This window comes from Clupea harengus, unplaced genomic scaffold, assembly GCF_900700415.2.
Source record: "Clupea harengus unplaced genomic scaffold, Ch_v2.0.2, whole genome shotgun sequence".
Taxonomy (NCBI): domain Eukaryota; kingdom Metazoa; phylum Chordata; class Actinopteri; order Clupeiformes; family Clupeidae; genus Clupea; species Clupea harengus.
The window spans coordinates 65,001-80,888 of NW_024879737.1; the positions used below are offsets into that span (position 1 = coordinate 65,001).

The following is a 15,888-nucleotide window of genomic DNA, read 5'->3' on the forward strand; positions in this document are numbered from 1 at the left end:
GTCTAATATAATGGTATGGAACAAAAGGCATAAGCCTCGACACATTATCGAATAGTATTTCTGCTGGAAACGCCCGTCCCTCACTGCCAGACAGACCTGTAGAGTGTGTGGGAGGCATGGCCTCAGTCGGCACCTGGAGCCCATTGTTTGTGGAAGGTGTGTGCTTTATGTCTGGGTTTGTTGTGTGTATGTGGAGACAGGTCTGTGATTTTTGCTTCACAAATTCTGTTTTTGATGATCTGGGGGCCAGCTTGAGCATACTAAGTGCTGCAGTTGGTAGGCTTGACTTTATTAAGGGAAGTGGTGTATGTGTGTGTGTGTGTGTGTGTCTGTGTCTGTGTGCTGCAGTTGGCGGGCTAGACTTTGTTGAGTGCAGTGGTGTGTGTGTGTGTGTGTGTGTGTGTTGCAGTTGGCGGGCTAGACTTTGTTGAGTGTAGTGGTGTGTGTGTGTGTGTGTGTGTCCTGTGACGCCACACACATGTTGCTGCCACTAACAGCCCACCTTAGCCGCTCCCAGGGGCTTACTCAATTCTAAATGCCCACTTCTGGAGGTCTGAGGAGAGACACACACACCACCAACAGCTCAGCCTGCTCGTGCCATTCTGTCCACACACACACACATAACCGCAATCATAATCTTACTCCTACAGACTTCAACAAACAACCTCTCTCTCTCACACACACACACGCAGACAGACTCTTTCTCTCTCTTTCTCAGTTAGGACCAACAGGCTGGAGAGTCAGCACTTTTTTATGCTTTAATCAATTACAAAGCCAATTAAAACAGACTGGTCTGTCATGAACTTCTTTCTCCAGGAGGGAACTGTTTTGTGCATATACATGCACGTGTGAAAGTCTGCACACACACAAGAAAAGAAAAAAGTTCTTCATCATCACCTTGATGGAGCTGTTTGCTTAGAGGACGGCTGCACAGCAGGGCCTGCATGTCACATAATAGAGTTAAATGGAACAATTTGCTGAAGTGACTGTGCCTCATCACTTCCTGTTGCGTGTGACAGGAGCTGCTAGCTTGCCCGTATTGTCAAGGAGAAGCTGCCATTCCAATCCATCTAGCACTTTAGCAGCAATGCTAAATATTAAGCTAACGGCTAAATGCTATACTAACCGCTAAGCCAGGAACAGAGTGGGTTGCACAGGCTATTCTTGGTGGCGGTCTGACAAGAAGTCATGTCATGTGCTGTAGGTGCGATAGCCCCAGAGAGTGTGACTCTGATGTCCCTCTCTTTACATCCTCTGCACTGAAAGACTGATGTATGCTTTTATCACGAGCAGGCTAGACTACTGTAACGCTCTATTTGTCTGCTCTACCAAGGAAAGCCATTAGTCAATTACAAATAATATAGAATGCTGCCCCAAGCCTTTGGAATACTCTGCCAGAGTAGAGAGTGCCGCTGAAACGGTGGAAACCTTTAAGCGAGATCTTATGATATACCTCTTCAATCTCACCTGTTATTCTCTGTGATATCTATCTGTGGCTCAGTGGCGTGTAGTGGCTCTGTAGTAAATGTGTATGTGTGTGCTTTGTAATATGTCTGCATTTCACATTATACTTTTGTGTACACATTTACACGTTTATATCCTTCTGGAAACTTAGTGTTTGTCCCCCCCCCAATTTCCTCTGCTCTGCATACTTCTCTCTCTCTCTCTCTCTCTCTCTCTTTCTCGCTCCGTCTATTTCTCTCTCTCCGTCTCTCCCACTCATTTGCACTTTGGTGGAAGTGTGGCAGGGGTGACACGAAGTGAAACTTTCTTTGAGAAATGGCAGGACTCTTTGACACTGCAGTCGTGGCACTGGAGGAGGGGGGGGGGGTTGGGAAGACAACGCACTTAGCTATTCTCTGAGGGGAGACAGAGATGTTTTGCGAGTGATCCATTTGAGCGGCACTATCTGATGCCGCCGTATCCCACCGAGTGAATAATGCCCCTTCTCCAAACCTCAGCCTGATGATTTACAAATGCTGTTTACAGCCAAGTGCCTGGGTGAGTGTGTACCTCAGTGTGTGTGTGTGTGTGTGTGTGTGTGTGAATGCAAATGTGTGTGTGTGTGTACAGTTGTGTGTGTGTGTCTGTGTGAGAGAGAGAGAAAGAGAGAGAGAGACAGAGGGTGGAAAGAGAATACAACAGAAAAGAAAATGAAGAGAGGAATGGCGAACGAGATAAAGACAGAGAGGCAAACCAAACCAAGTAGAGCGAGAGGGAGAGAGAAGAAAAAGCACAATGGAGAGAGAGCGAGAGAGAGAGAGAGAGAGAGAGAGAGAGTGATTGGAAGGAGGAAAAATACTGGAACAGAAAGGATGAGAAGATGAGTGGGTTAGGAAGACGTATACAAAGAGATGCAATACACAAGCAGGAGTCTCACACAGAGAGAGAGAGAGAGAGAGAGAGAGAGAAAAGAGAGAGAGAGAGAGAGAGAGAGAGAGAAGAGAGAGAGAGAGAGAAGAGGAAAGAGGGTAGACAGGAATTGAGACTATGAGCAGTTGTGTGAAGACAGCGGGCGTCTGAAGGAACAGCTCTCAGTCTCACATCTGCCATGCCTGCACCTCAGACAACTCCGCAGTTTCACCCACTGCGCAGCAGTCAAATGAGTGGTGTGGTGGTGTGTGTGTGTGTGTGTGTGTGTGTGTGTGAGAGTGTGTGTGTGTGTGTGTGTGAGATACGAGACCCCTGTGTGACTTATACACACTGACAGCTCTGTTATTCGTATGGACTCGGGGGGCCTGCCCAACTCCCCCCAGCCCCCTCCCCGGCTCTATCAGTGACAAACAGGACGAGAGCCAGAGGCCCGCACAAACCCTCCTCTCTTCAGCCCTCTCCCTCATCCCTGTGTGCCTCCTTCAAACCCTCTCTTCCTCCATCGCGCGCTCTCTCTCTCTCTCTCTCTCTCTCTCTCTCTGCCCCTTCCGCATCAGTCCTCCCTTACTTTTTAAGCTGACCCAAATGTTCTCCTCTTCTCTGTATCATTCTCTCTCTGTTCCTCTCATCTTAGCTATTTAGCTTGCCCTCCCACTCTCCCTCCCCTCCCTGTCTCTCTCTCTTTCTCTCTCTCCCCTCCCTCCCTCTCTCTCTCTCTCTCTCCCCACCCCTCGGTCTCCCTCCCTCTCTTTCTGCCTATCACTCTCTGTCTCTTATTCTCTCCCTACTCTTCCTCATTCTGTCACTTACTCCTTTCCTTCCTGCCTCTCTCTCGCTCTCCGTTTCCCTCTCGCACTCTCTCTCTCTCCACCCGCCCTGTCCTGCTCCTCTCCTCTCCTCTCTGAATGATCACTCTGTTTATATAGCCTGTTTCTTTTATCCAATTTCACACTCCTCGGCTTGTTTACCAGTCTTGGGAGCCCCATAAAGCTGCTATGCCCTTTTTCCTCTGCAGCCAACTACCCTCCTCTCTGCGCCCCCCTCCATCCTAGCAGCTCCGGCAGGGAAATATCACACAGCCGGGCTTGAGCTGCAGCCCCGCACTTTCCCCCGTCGTGATTGGCTGCCCAAAGTTTTTAAAGCAGAGCTGAATTTGGTGGTGTGTGTGTGTGTGTGTGTGTGTGTGTGTGTGTGTGTGTGTGTGTGTGTGTGTGTGGTGCCATTTCTTTACCCCTCGGATGAAGACGGTTCTAAATAAAGACGGGCCATCTTGTTGCTGTCGTGGTGCCTTTGACATGATTGTGACTAGGGGATGTATGTGTGTTTATGTGTGTGTGTGTGTGTGTTTGCAGTCTTGTGTGTGAGTACATGCGTGTATAGCCTGTGTGTATGTGTGTGTGTGTTTATGGTAAGGATGTGTGTGAATGAGCGTGTGTGTTACGGTGGTCAGCTTCTGTAAGACAAGGCCTTGTGGGAGGACTGAGTCACCAAAAGGATTGTGTGTGTGTGTGTGTGTGTGTGTGTGTGTGTGTGTGTGTGTGTGTGTGTGTGTGTGACATGGCCAACCCTTCTGTCTGCATGGAGGACAGTGATGCGCCTGACGGCACAGCGTCCCCTTCCCTACCGGAAGCGCTGCATCCACAATAGGACTGGGTGACTCACATGACACATGGACATAATGTACACACACACACACACACACACACACACACACGGGCTCTCTCTCTCTCTAACACACACACACACACACACACACACACACACACACACACACACACACAAGCAAGCACACATGCATGCGGGCTCTCTCTCTCCTCTAACACACACACATGCTGGCTCTCTCTCTAACACACAAAATTCATCCACACACACACAACACACACACACACACTATGTCTTACTGACATCTATTTATTCATACATAACGCCTGTCCGACCACTACTTACTATATATTAGCCTCAGTGGTAAAGTTTGCAGCCTGGCTAAGCGCACTTCATTTGTCTTGTGTTTTTTTCCCTTTAAAGAAGAGAACTCGGCCCAAAGGTGGCCTGTTGATGCTCAGATGGCGTGCACCATGCCAGAATGGCCCCCTCAGCCCGCAGCAGGCCGATGTTAGCTGGACCCATTATTTCACAATATAGGATTAATATTAATAATAATTAGACGTCACAAAAAATATAGAACTTTAAGCCACTGGCAGGAAAAACTGTCGTCAGATCGGTAGCCAATCATAACACCGAAAAGCCTGTACCCTCTGCATATACTGCCCATTTCAAATTCAAAAATTAACTTATATTCTAAAAAGAACTACAAAAGATAATACATCCAGTCCCCACAACCTTTCCTTGCATCCTTATACAAACCAATCAAGATTCAACATAAAGTTCCCCAACCTCCAGTCTCTAGATATAGCCTATAGGCTGACTATTTCTTTAGCCACCCCTTTAACCAACACTAGACGTCTTTAAGGGCTTACAAACGCCCAATTATACCCAAATCAAGGTTTGTGTCTGGCATCCAACTTAAGAGTAGCTATACTATTCCATACTATACCTATACTTCAAAAAGCACTGTAAGATTAGCTCTGTTAGATTTAGCTCTGTGGCTAAAAACAATTGGGTCACTGTTGTAGAACAGCCCTTTTCTAACACTGTTAATTAAGCCATAACCTAATTTCCAGTGGCATATGTTGTTAGCTAAAGGTTTCAATCTAACTTCATGGTTTACACCTACAACATGTAGGCGTAGAGTCACACATTAATGAATGAATGAACTCAATGAGTCACAGCTGAGTCCACTGACTCCTTCTTAGACGTTTATTTTTGCATTCCGGGGCACAGTGATTGCAAATCATTTTGATAATACAGTCTACACTCCACTGAACTTTTTCCTGACACTTCCTGTATCCATCGTTTCAAATTAAAAGCCCTATGCAGAGTCGTGTAATTGCAACTTCATGACATTTCATAAAATTCTTAAACAGCGATGGTGATAATTTTGCAGCAGCGGGCCGCCACTGCAAAATGTATGTAACAGAAACACTGCTGCATATATATATATATATATACACACACACACACACACACACACACACACTCACAGTGTACATGTGCTTAGTCTAAGAAGGGTGAATGAGTTGCTGTCTTTGAGTGCCAACCCCTGAGACACACACACACACACACACACACACACACACACACACACACACACACACACACACACACACACACACAGTGTGGCTGATAAATAACCATGTGTCCAGTGTGTTAGAGAGGGGAGTACTTACGGAGTCGCTGTCTTCGAGCGCTGCCAGCACGAAGCAGCGGTAGTTCTGCTGGCCGGGCAGGGCTTGTTGAGGAAGCCGTTGTACCTCTTCTCATCCCCCAGGGTGAAGGTGTCGGGGAGGCTCTCCAGCTTGGCCGCGATGTACGACCGCAGGAAGTCCTGGGCCTGCCGCCGTCTCCGCACGCCATTGCTGTCTGTGCTTTTGGCCTCAAGGAGCTGCCAAACACACACACAGACACATAGTTCATTGTGTGTGTGTTCAAAACACATTATGGTCTTATTTAAAACACACAAAACACATTATGATTCATACCCAATTTCACAAAAGGGCATCTTTATTTCAAACTGTGTTTATATTCCATCCACACCCGTGCCCAAGACACCTTAAACACGACCATACTCTCTACTCTGTTTGGTATTCCTCACACTTCTTAAGCACTCTTCTTCTTCTTCTTCAGGAAGAGCAACAACTGAACATTAAAAAATAACACTGAGAGACTGTGGCCCCGCGGTGACCTCTGGGGGGTCGCGGGTTTTAGGCTTTATTGGAAGGGCCTCAGGTGTCTGTGGGAGTGGAGAGACTGTTAATGTTCACTCTCACCGACTGACCCACCGACCGAATAGGGAGGCGTCTGACCAGCCCGCCGTGAGTCATCTTCTCAACAGCTGTCTCCGCTCAGCTGCAAGAGTTCTCCCTCCCCCTCTCTTTTTTTTTCTCTCCCCCTCTCTTTCTCTCTATTTCTTTCTCTCATTCTCCCTCCCCCTTATCAATTTCTTCTGTATATCTGTCTTCCTCTCTCTCTCTCCCTTCCTCCCTCTCCATCCCTCCCTACGCTCTTCCTCCCTCGACCACTCTCTCTCTCCGACGATCTTTATCGAATTTTTCTCCTTCTTTCCCTTCATCTCACCTGTGACTAATCCATTTCTACCCACGCATTACAGCCGAATATCTTATTTAAAAAAAAAAAAAAGACACCTAGACATTGTTTCTTTTCTTCCTTAGGTGAGAACCTCGACCTTACACACACCACTGGCAAGCCTACTCTGAGCCACAGTGGCAGCGAGAGAGAGAGAGAGATGCTGTGGTGTGGAATCACAGGCGTATTTGGTGCCATATTTTTTGAGGTCTCCTTGCATCCTAAAACAACTCTCATCTAACTGGCAACTCATCTCATGATCCAATCCCTGCTCATGAGAGAACCTCACTTTGGAGAGAGAGAGAGAGAGAGAGAGAGAGAGAGAGAGAGAGAGACACACACACACACACACACACACACACACACACACACACACACACACACACACACTCACACACACTCACACACACACACAGAGTGTCTAAGGGAGACACTTCAACTGTCTCAAAGGCACCAGGGATCTGGGCATATTTATTTTACGAGCGTGATGCTTTTTTGATATTGAATAGGCTGCACTTTAAAGTTTTACTTTTCACTTCGTCTCTCAGTGTTTTTTTTCTTTCTGCAGACGGCAGTGCATTGAAAGAAAGCAAACTCAGGAGAAAGCAGAGGAGCTGTGTTCAAGCCCAAAAGGTCTTTATTAATACCACAAAGGAGAAGAAAAGCTGCCCCTTTTTTCAGGGGAATGGGGCTCCTCAAAGTGTGTCAGATGCTCTGCATCAGGACTGAATGACAGGGAGGTTTTCAGTTCTACCACTGTGCTGACACATAGCATCCCTATCCCTTCCCCTTCCATCAACACCCCACCACCACCCACCCCAAAAGGAAGATTTTCAATAAAGTGTGTCAAAACACTCATCAGTGGGTGAGTGTTCCTTTATTTTCTGACACTTTTGGAGCTGTGACAACAGATGAGCCTTTGATGTATCTTCATGTGCTCGTGGTGAAAGCCGCTTAATGCGACTCTTAGGGCAAAGATTAGGTGCAATTTTCAGCTCCGTCCTCAGGGGGAGCTGTTGAGCTTCTCTCGCTCTCTTTCACAGGCTCTACACGTGATGCGGCGTCGGACCTACACTGTACAGTTCATTCTATGAAGAAGAGCCACACAGATCTGCGTCAAAACACGCGCACTCTCTCTCTCTCTCTCACACTCACACACACACACACACACACACACACACACACACACAGAAATAACCCACCTCATCCAGGTCCATGTCCTCTGGGTTCTCCCATCTCTGTGTAGTCGAGGTGACAGGAACAACCACAATGTAGAACCACCTACGACAGGAGAGAAGAGTCAGAACTGTGAGCTCGAAAAGCCTGACTGCTTCAAAGCCACTCACTCTGCCTCGCTGTGAGCACGAGCACTGGGGTGCAACCAACACACACACAGAAAAGGGCCAGAGTCTGGCAATACACAGATGCGTTCCCACGGGCAGTGTCTGGTGGTGTGGCTGGAGTGGCGAGCCGTTCCAGAGCATGCTTCTATTCGGCTAAAGGATCATGAAAAAGAGCCAGGAAGCAGGTGTATGCAGGACTGTGTGTGTGTGTGTGTGAGTATGAAAAGTGTATGTGAGTGAGTAAGTGTCTTTCTGGTGTGTGTGTGTGTGAGTATGTATGTGTATGTGAGTGAGTAAGTGTGGATGGGTGTGTGTGTGAGCGTGAGCGTGAGTGTGAGTGTGAGTGTGTGTGTGTGTGCGAATTCTAAATCTATATGACACTTCACGCTGGGCAGCCTCAGCCTCTGGAATAAAGGCCCAGTTTCCCAGCGTGATCCGGAAGCTTCTCCCATTCAAGCCACAGCGCTCCATTTACACACCTCCTCCGAGAGGAGCTGCAGCGCCACGGGCAACAATGTCTCTCACATACCCACAAAGATGGGGGAAGAAAAAGAAACCTATTTCACTTCATCTAACAAAACCTGGCTGATTCTCATTATTGTGAACCTCCTTCTGAATGTTCTTTTTAACTGTGCGATGCGGAGAACTACGTTTTTCCTGTGCTTTTGTTTCCCCTCTTCCGCCATGAAGGTGTTAGTGGCTTTTGCAGAAATAAACACTCGAAACGCAATTAAAGCTCCTGTATGCGTCAGCGTATCACATCGGAAAATAAGGGGCCTCGTCTAAAATTGCAGCCTCGAGATTAGTCTCCTTAAAAACATGATTTGTACTTTTATGTCTCTCCCATGTATTTTTCCCCTTCACGCCACCTCTTGAATAAATTGCTGTAATGTTTGGACTAGTGCATAAAAAACCTGGTTCGGCATGCTCAATGAATGTGTGCAGGCGCCTCTCTGCTTGAATGGAGGAAGCTTTGAGAGAACCTTCAGGCTACACTCTCTTTTTCTCTCCCCTCCATCTCTCTTTCTCTCTCTCTCTCTCTCTCCATCTCACTCTCTGTGATCTCAAATGGCCTCTGAAGCGGGTGCGATGGGGAAGTAACAAGGCAGTTATGAGTGGCGACATGGACCAGGACAAATAAAGGAAACCTGCTGTAGCATTCCTGACGGGGCCGTTTCTGGCGCACGGAGGTTTAGGCTATTGATTTCGCATTAGCATGGGAAGCCATGTTCTTTCTGTTCGACTGCCAGCCTTGCCTTTGCCATGCGTTATGTGTGTGTGTGAGTGTGTTTGTGAGTGTGTGCTTGTGTGTGTGTGTGTGTGTGTGTGTGTGTGTGGTGTGTGTGTGTGTGTGTGTGTGTGTGTGTGTGTGTGTGTGTGTGCGCTTGTGTGTGTGTGCTTGTGTGTGCTGTGTGTGTGTTGTGTGTGTGTGTGTGTGTGTGTGTGTGTGTGTGTATGTGTGTGCTTGTGTGTTTGTGTGTAGGAGTATTTGCGTGCTGTCTGCCACTCTGCGTAATTGCTTGACACGTCATTCTTAAAGTCCCCCTTAGCCCTCGACAACTCAAACACATTTTTTCTCCTTCTGATTCGTTTGTTTCTGTTTTTCTTGTTTCTGCCCTGAAACGCTCGAGACCTCACCAGCGCTGATCGATCGCCAGCGAACAGTCAGTGACGTAGGAGACGTACTGCCTCTGCTTCTCCCTCTCTGAACCCGCATCCCCTAATCCCCCGCCATCAATACAGAATGCTGCTGACAGACATATCTTCTGTCCTTGTGCGCCTCCATCCCCGTGCTCGTCCTCCCAATTGACCATCAGACCTCAGACTCGTCCTGTTGACCGCTGGAGCTTCAGACGACGGGCCAGCGCCACGCTACGGGACAGGAGTACGACGGCGATGGCGGTAGCAATGATGAAGTGACGAAGACACCGCTCCTCACATTAAGCGCTGTTCTAGAGGACGTCTAATGGTGGAACTAATTGAGTTCAAATGAAGTTGCAGGGTGGCGATGAGGAACTGAGTGATTACTGAAGGGGAGGGGACAGGGTGCTCGTGATGCTCATGAGGATGATAAAATGACCATCTGACCTATATAGACTACTCACATTAACAGCTGACTATGGGCTGGACCTGGTCCTATTTTATAAGTATGTGTCCGTCTGTGTGTCTATGTGTGTGTGTGTGTGTGTGTGTGTGTGTGTGTGTGTGTGTGTGTGTGTGTGTGTGTGTGTGTGTGTGTGTGTGTGTGTGTGTGTGTGTGCGTGTGCACGTGAGTATATGTACGTATGAGACTGGAGGCTGATAGAGGAAGTGTGACCGTGTATAGTGAGACTGACTGCAAGTTAGGGAAGCTTCTTGGACTGGACATGCCTAGACAGAAAAACACTGCTCACAATCTTGGATGGAGCTGAGGGTTGCTGACAGAAAAAACTGCTCACAATCTTGGATGGAGCTGAGGGTTGCTGACAGAAAAACACTGCTCACAATCTTGGATGGAGCTGAGGGTTGCTGACAGAAAAACACTGCTCACAATCTTGGATGGAACTGAGGGTTGCTGTCAGCTCTGTGCGAGACGGGGACCGGGAGAGTGTCTTTGTTCATGGTGGAATTGTGATTGTGTAATGACAATGACTGTTGGTGAGCTACTTCATGCATGCACATAAAACTGGATATAACTTTGTGGATTCCAGTTCCACGTCTTAACAAACAGCGGTCAGGCTGATGACGTGCTGTCGTAGACTACTCACTTGACAGTGTCGCTCTGGACTTTGGCAGTGTGACCGTGAGCCTGCCGCCCTCCTCTGGGCCATCATTGTAGCGTGCCGGTTTGGTCTTGAGCAGGTCCGGTGCGGTCCGGATGGACACCTGCTGCTGCAGACCCCCGGCGCTGCTTCCCCGGCTCATCAGAACAAACGAATAGTCCGTGTCGGGCTGCAGTCGTGTGATCAGCTTCCGCCGCTGGTGGCCCTGGACTTCTACGCTCTGCTGGTTATACAGGATCTGACCAGAGACAAGGGGGTAGGTTAGTGATTTTAGCTCTGGTTAGCATTCCTGACTGAACATCTGTTCTGGAGTCAACGGGAAGTTAGCGATTAGCAGTTAGCATTCAGCAAACATCTGTTCTGGGGTCAGTTCTCCCTGGGATGGTTTATAACACTCATGGGACAACAAATACTGGTCTTAAAACTGTATGGCCACAGCCAAAAGAGCTGACTCTATCCCTGAAATATGTGGCAGATTATGACGCTGGCTTCTTGTTTTGATGCAGCTGAAACTGCTGGAACACGATGTCTCATTCATATTTACCCATTTATTTAGCTGGAAACAAATAACCACATGAAGATTGTCTTATAACACCTTCGTACATACTTAGTAACACGGTTATAACCACCATATTATCCACAGCCTCCACACGTGACGCTGCGGGTCCTTGGTGACCTGACTATATAAAGCCTATTTACTGTTTTACCCAGCAACTCTTTCTTTGAGAGTCTCCACTGCATTTTTCATGGTGGGGGAATAGGAGAAGGAAAACACTGCACGGCTTGAACTGAGCCTTGCAGGCTGACCTTGTCTGCCAAGCCTCATTGAGATGGAGTACACAGCGCCCCCTAGTGGTGGTGGCCCGTGTGCATCCCTGGGAGTGTAATCTCAGCCTAATCCCCCGCGGTAAACCCCTCCATCCCATCACAGAGGCCTTACCTTGAAAGGCACTTGAGACTTAAAGGTTTCCGGGACTTCCCATGTCAGCAGCACAGAGCTCTTCATGACCACCGTCACGCCAAAGTTTTTGGTAAACTCTGCAGGAATGACAGAGAGAACGAGAGAAAGAGAGAGAGGGGATAAGGATAGACAGGAAAGTGGGGCAAAGAGAGAGAGAGGGGAAGAGAGACAGTAGCAGAGAGAGAGAGAGAGAAAGAAGACGAACGACAACAGACAGAGAAACAATTGTGAGAAGACAGGCGCTGGGTGAGACAGGCACATGTCAACAATCTGCGCCTCGTCTGAGCGCCGGCAGCCATGGAGAACCAGACGAGCCGCAGGAACACTGCGGCGCGTCGAGGAGCGTCTGAGGGACAGGAAACAGGAAACGCCCAGAGGAAGCCATTTAGGGCACGTTTTGTCTCCCTGTCTCCCACACACTGGGGCTGCTCGCCACTGACTGAGACCCAGAGAGGACGCTGGGAGAATAATAATCAAAAAAAAGACTCCACACAAAGCAAAGCATTCTCCCCGAGAAAAGAAAAGAAAAGGAAGAAAAAAAGGCTTTGATGATGAGGAAGAAAGAGAACAAAAATTCAGAGTTCAGAGAGAGAGAGACATCCTGGTGTCATGACAAGGCGCCAAGTGATGGAACACCAGAATGTCGACCCATTTAAATTTCAACGCAGGGCACGCGAAAGGGGAAAGAAATTATCGCCGCGCCCTTATCAAGGCGTGCGCTATCGCACATAAAGGTGAGCGCTAACTCAGCCGGAAGAGCTGGCTAAGCAGAAAAAAAAGGAGCGATTCCAAACAGACCATGTAAAAAGGGTCTTTTTCTCCCTCTCCCTCTCTTTCTCTCTCTCATCGCAGCATATGTGCAGACTAATATGAACACGAATGAGATGGAGAGAGAGGGATAGAGAAAAAGAGAGAGAGAGAGAGAGAGAGGAAGAAAGAGACTGCACAGGCCCATAGGTTACGCTGCACTGGTTAGGAGACTGCGGTCCACTTACCACCAGCTTCCACAAGCAATGCATCTGTTCTACTCAACTACCATCTGCTCTGTGAGTGTGTGTGTGTGTGTGTGTGTGTGTGTGTGTGTGTGTGTGTGTGTGTAGCCTGGGAGATGAAGTATGAAAGTGTGTATTGGGAATGACTGTAGGTGAGTTAGTTCATGCCTGAACAAACTACTGAATGCAGTGTTGGATGTGGGGATATATGGCTTGTGTGCGTGTGTGTGTGTGTGTGTGTGTGTGTGTGTGTGTGTATGTGTGTTCAAGTGTCTGTGTTGCACAGGCTTGACCAGGAGGCAGAAGAACAGACACAGTCAAACACAGATATGTATGTGCTTGTTTATGCATTTGTTTGTGAGTTCATGCGAGTGTACATATAAGCGCATTGGTGTATATCTGTTCCTGTGAGTATGTGTGCTCCTGTGTGTATGTGTGCTCCTGTGTGTATGTGTGTGTGTATGTGTGTATGTGTGTGCGTGTGATCTCCTGTGTGTGTTCCTGTGTGTATGTGTGTGTGTGTGCTCCTGTGTGTATGTGTGTGCGTGTGCTCCTGTGTGTATGTGTGTGCTTCTGTGTGTATGTGTGTGCGTGTGATCTCCTGTGTGTGTGCGTGTGATCTCCTGTGTGTGTGCGTGTGCTCCTGTGTGTATGTGTGTGCGTGTGCTTCTGTGTGTATGTGTGTATGTGTGTGCGTGTGATCTCCTGTGTGTGTGCGTGTGCTCCTGTGTGTGTGCGTGTGCTCCAGTATGTGTGTGTGTGTGTGTGTGTGTGTGTGTGTATATACACGCCTGTGAACCTTCAAACCCAGCTCCGCCCCAGGCTATTCCCCCTCTGGCCCTCGTCCCCCCTGTGTGCCTCACCTGCCACAGAAGTGGACATGGTCCTGCTCTGAATGCTGGGACTGAGGGGCCCCGCTCCCTTGCTGGTGAAGGCGCGCACGCGGATGTCGTAGGTGGTGTCCGGCTGCAGGCCCTGGATGGTGAGCGTGGTGTTGGTGGTGCTGTTGGTGCGGTTCTGCTGGCTGTTGATGTCGCGGTACACCACCACGTACTGCACGATGCGGCCGTTTCGCTCCGCCAGCGGCGGGGGCTCCCAGGCCAGCTTGGTGGTGGTGGTGGTCAGGCCCACCACGCTCAGGTTCTGCGGGTAGCTGCCCGGAAGGTCCTCGGGCGTGCTGATCTCCTTGGTGTACTCCTCGCCGTTGCCCGCGCGGTTCTTGGCGCTCAGCCGGAACAGGTAGGTGGCGCCCTTGTGCAGGCCGGTGACGGTGAAGTGGTCGTCGGCCTTGCGGAAGTCGCGCACGGTGAAGACGCGCTCCTCCTCGCGCTTGTACTGCAGGCGGTAGCCCATCAGCTCGCCCACCATCTCCTTGGGCGGCTGCCACTGGATCAGCGCCGTGTTGCCGATGGTGGTGCTGATCAGCATGGTGGGCTTCCCTGGCACTGCACAGGGCAGAGAGAGACCATCAAGACAAAACACAGAAACTTTGTCACAAACTGTACAATATAAACTATATGCATGTGGACAATTGGTGTATATGCACATATATTCATCTTAGATCATTTCATCAAAGTTCACACACACACACACACACACACACACACACACACACACACACACACACCACACACACACACACACACACACACACACACACACACACACACACACACACACACACACGGCCACAGACACAAACATACACACACTACTGGCAAGATAAAGTCTGCAGATATATGCACATATATTCATCTCGGATCATTTCAGCACATTTATGAAGTGTACAGAATTTGTATTCATCTGTATGACTGTATTGCTTCTATTTATCTGTCTGTTCATTTATATTTATACAGATGCACTCACGCGACGCAATCCAAATTAAACTCTATGGCTGGAACCAACTTCAATCTCTTAAAGCCACTGCTATCATATCAAATCTGAGAACCTTAAATGTTTAAATCCCTCCCTGTCAGGAGTGTTCTGTTTTTAATGTGTGAAAGCACTACAGACCACTCTGTGCTAAAGGACTCCCACTGTACTGGTTAAGAGTTATAGCACTCCGGCCATCTTGCTCAAGTGTTTATGTAAGCACTACCACCTCCTGTCAATGACTTGATCTGCTCCAGCTTCCCTTCCTAGGGATGATGGGCCCCAGCTAATATCACTGCAGCTCATCTACTGTAAGCAGCACTATTAATCTGCGTTTGTCGATGGGCTAGCCATCTTGACAGCTACAAAGCTCCTGAAGACCTGGTGTTAATCTCCGTTTACTCCCGCTTCCTGATCTGCTTTTGTTTGGTGTTAGTTTGCCTCGTGTACACCACTGAGAGGCTCATCAGCCGTCTCTGGGCTCATCACATTAACACATGAAATGAATGAAGCTGCTGCTGCTGTGGGCTTTAAACTGTCTGCTAAGGGCACATCATCATGTAGTCTGTTTCTCACACACACAAACACACTTTAGTGGTCTGAACTCTGCACAAACCCAAACTGTCTTGTCTCCTTTCTCATTAACTATTCTCACAGGACACATAAAGCCACCCCCCACCCCCACCCCAAATGCAAAACTGCTAGCCCCCCCCCCCCCCCATCTTTCTCTCTCTCTTTCACACACACACACACACACACCTGCTCCAGTCGTTACGACCACTTTAGCTTTGCTCCGCGCTCCATCTCCTTTGGTGGTGTACGCCGCCACGGTGACCGAGTAGGTGGTCTCGGCCAGCAGCCCCGTTATGAAGGCCTCCTGGGGAGGGGAAGAAAAGCACACACACACACGTGAACACAAACACACACACGTGAACACACACACACACACACAGAGAACCACAGATCGGGCGGCGGTGCTGACGTCCCAGCCTCTATCCCCGGTTCACTCCCGCTGATTGCCCAGCCAAGCGTGCTCCATCTCGTCAGCGCTACACTTGAAACTAACCCCAGGCTGCCGGAACAGCGTGGACCGCGCGCACACACACACGCATACACACACAAACACACACACTACATCTTGGAAAAAGGCAGGTTAGTGCGGACAGTTCCCAAACCGAAGAAAGAAAGAAAAATAAAACACTAAAAATGGCTCGATGCAGGGGGGTTACAGAGGCTGTTCACCGGACAGAATGCACCATTTTGGATAACAAACTGATGCCACATGGGTAATTTTATATCCATATTATATCCATATCCATATATATATAGAATTTCCCACTATATGCTCAAGAAATATTGTTATTTGGCCATTTTATTTTTTT

General features: G+C 48.6%; 1 pseudogene; it reads right to left on the reverse strand.

Moving 5' to 3' along the window:
- LOC122130176 overlaps window positions 1-15,377 on the reverse strand; it is a 52,889-nt pseudogene extending 37,512 nt beyond the window's left edge.
- Between the last annotated feature and the right edge of the window lie 511 nt (window positions 15,378-15,888).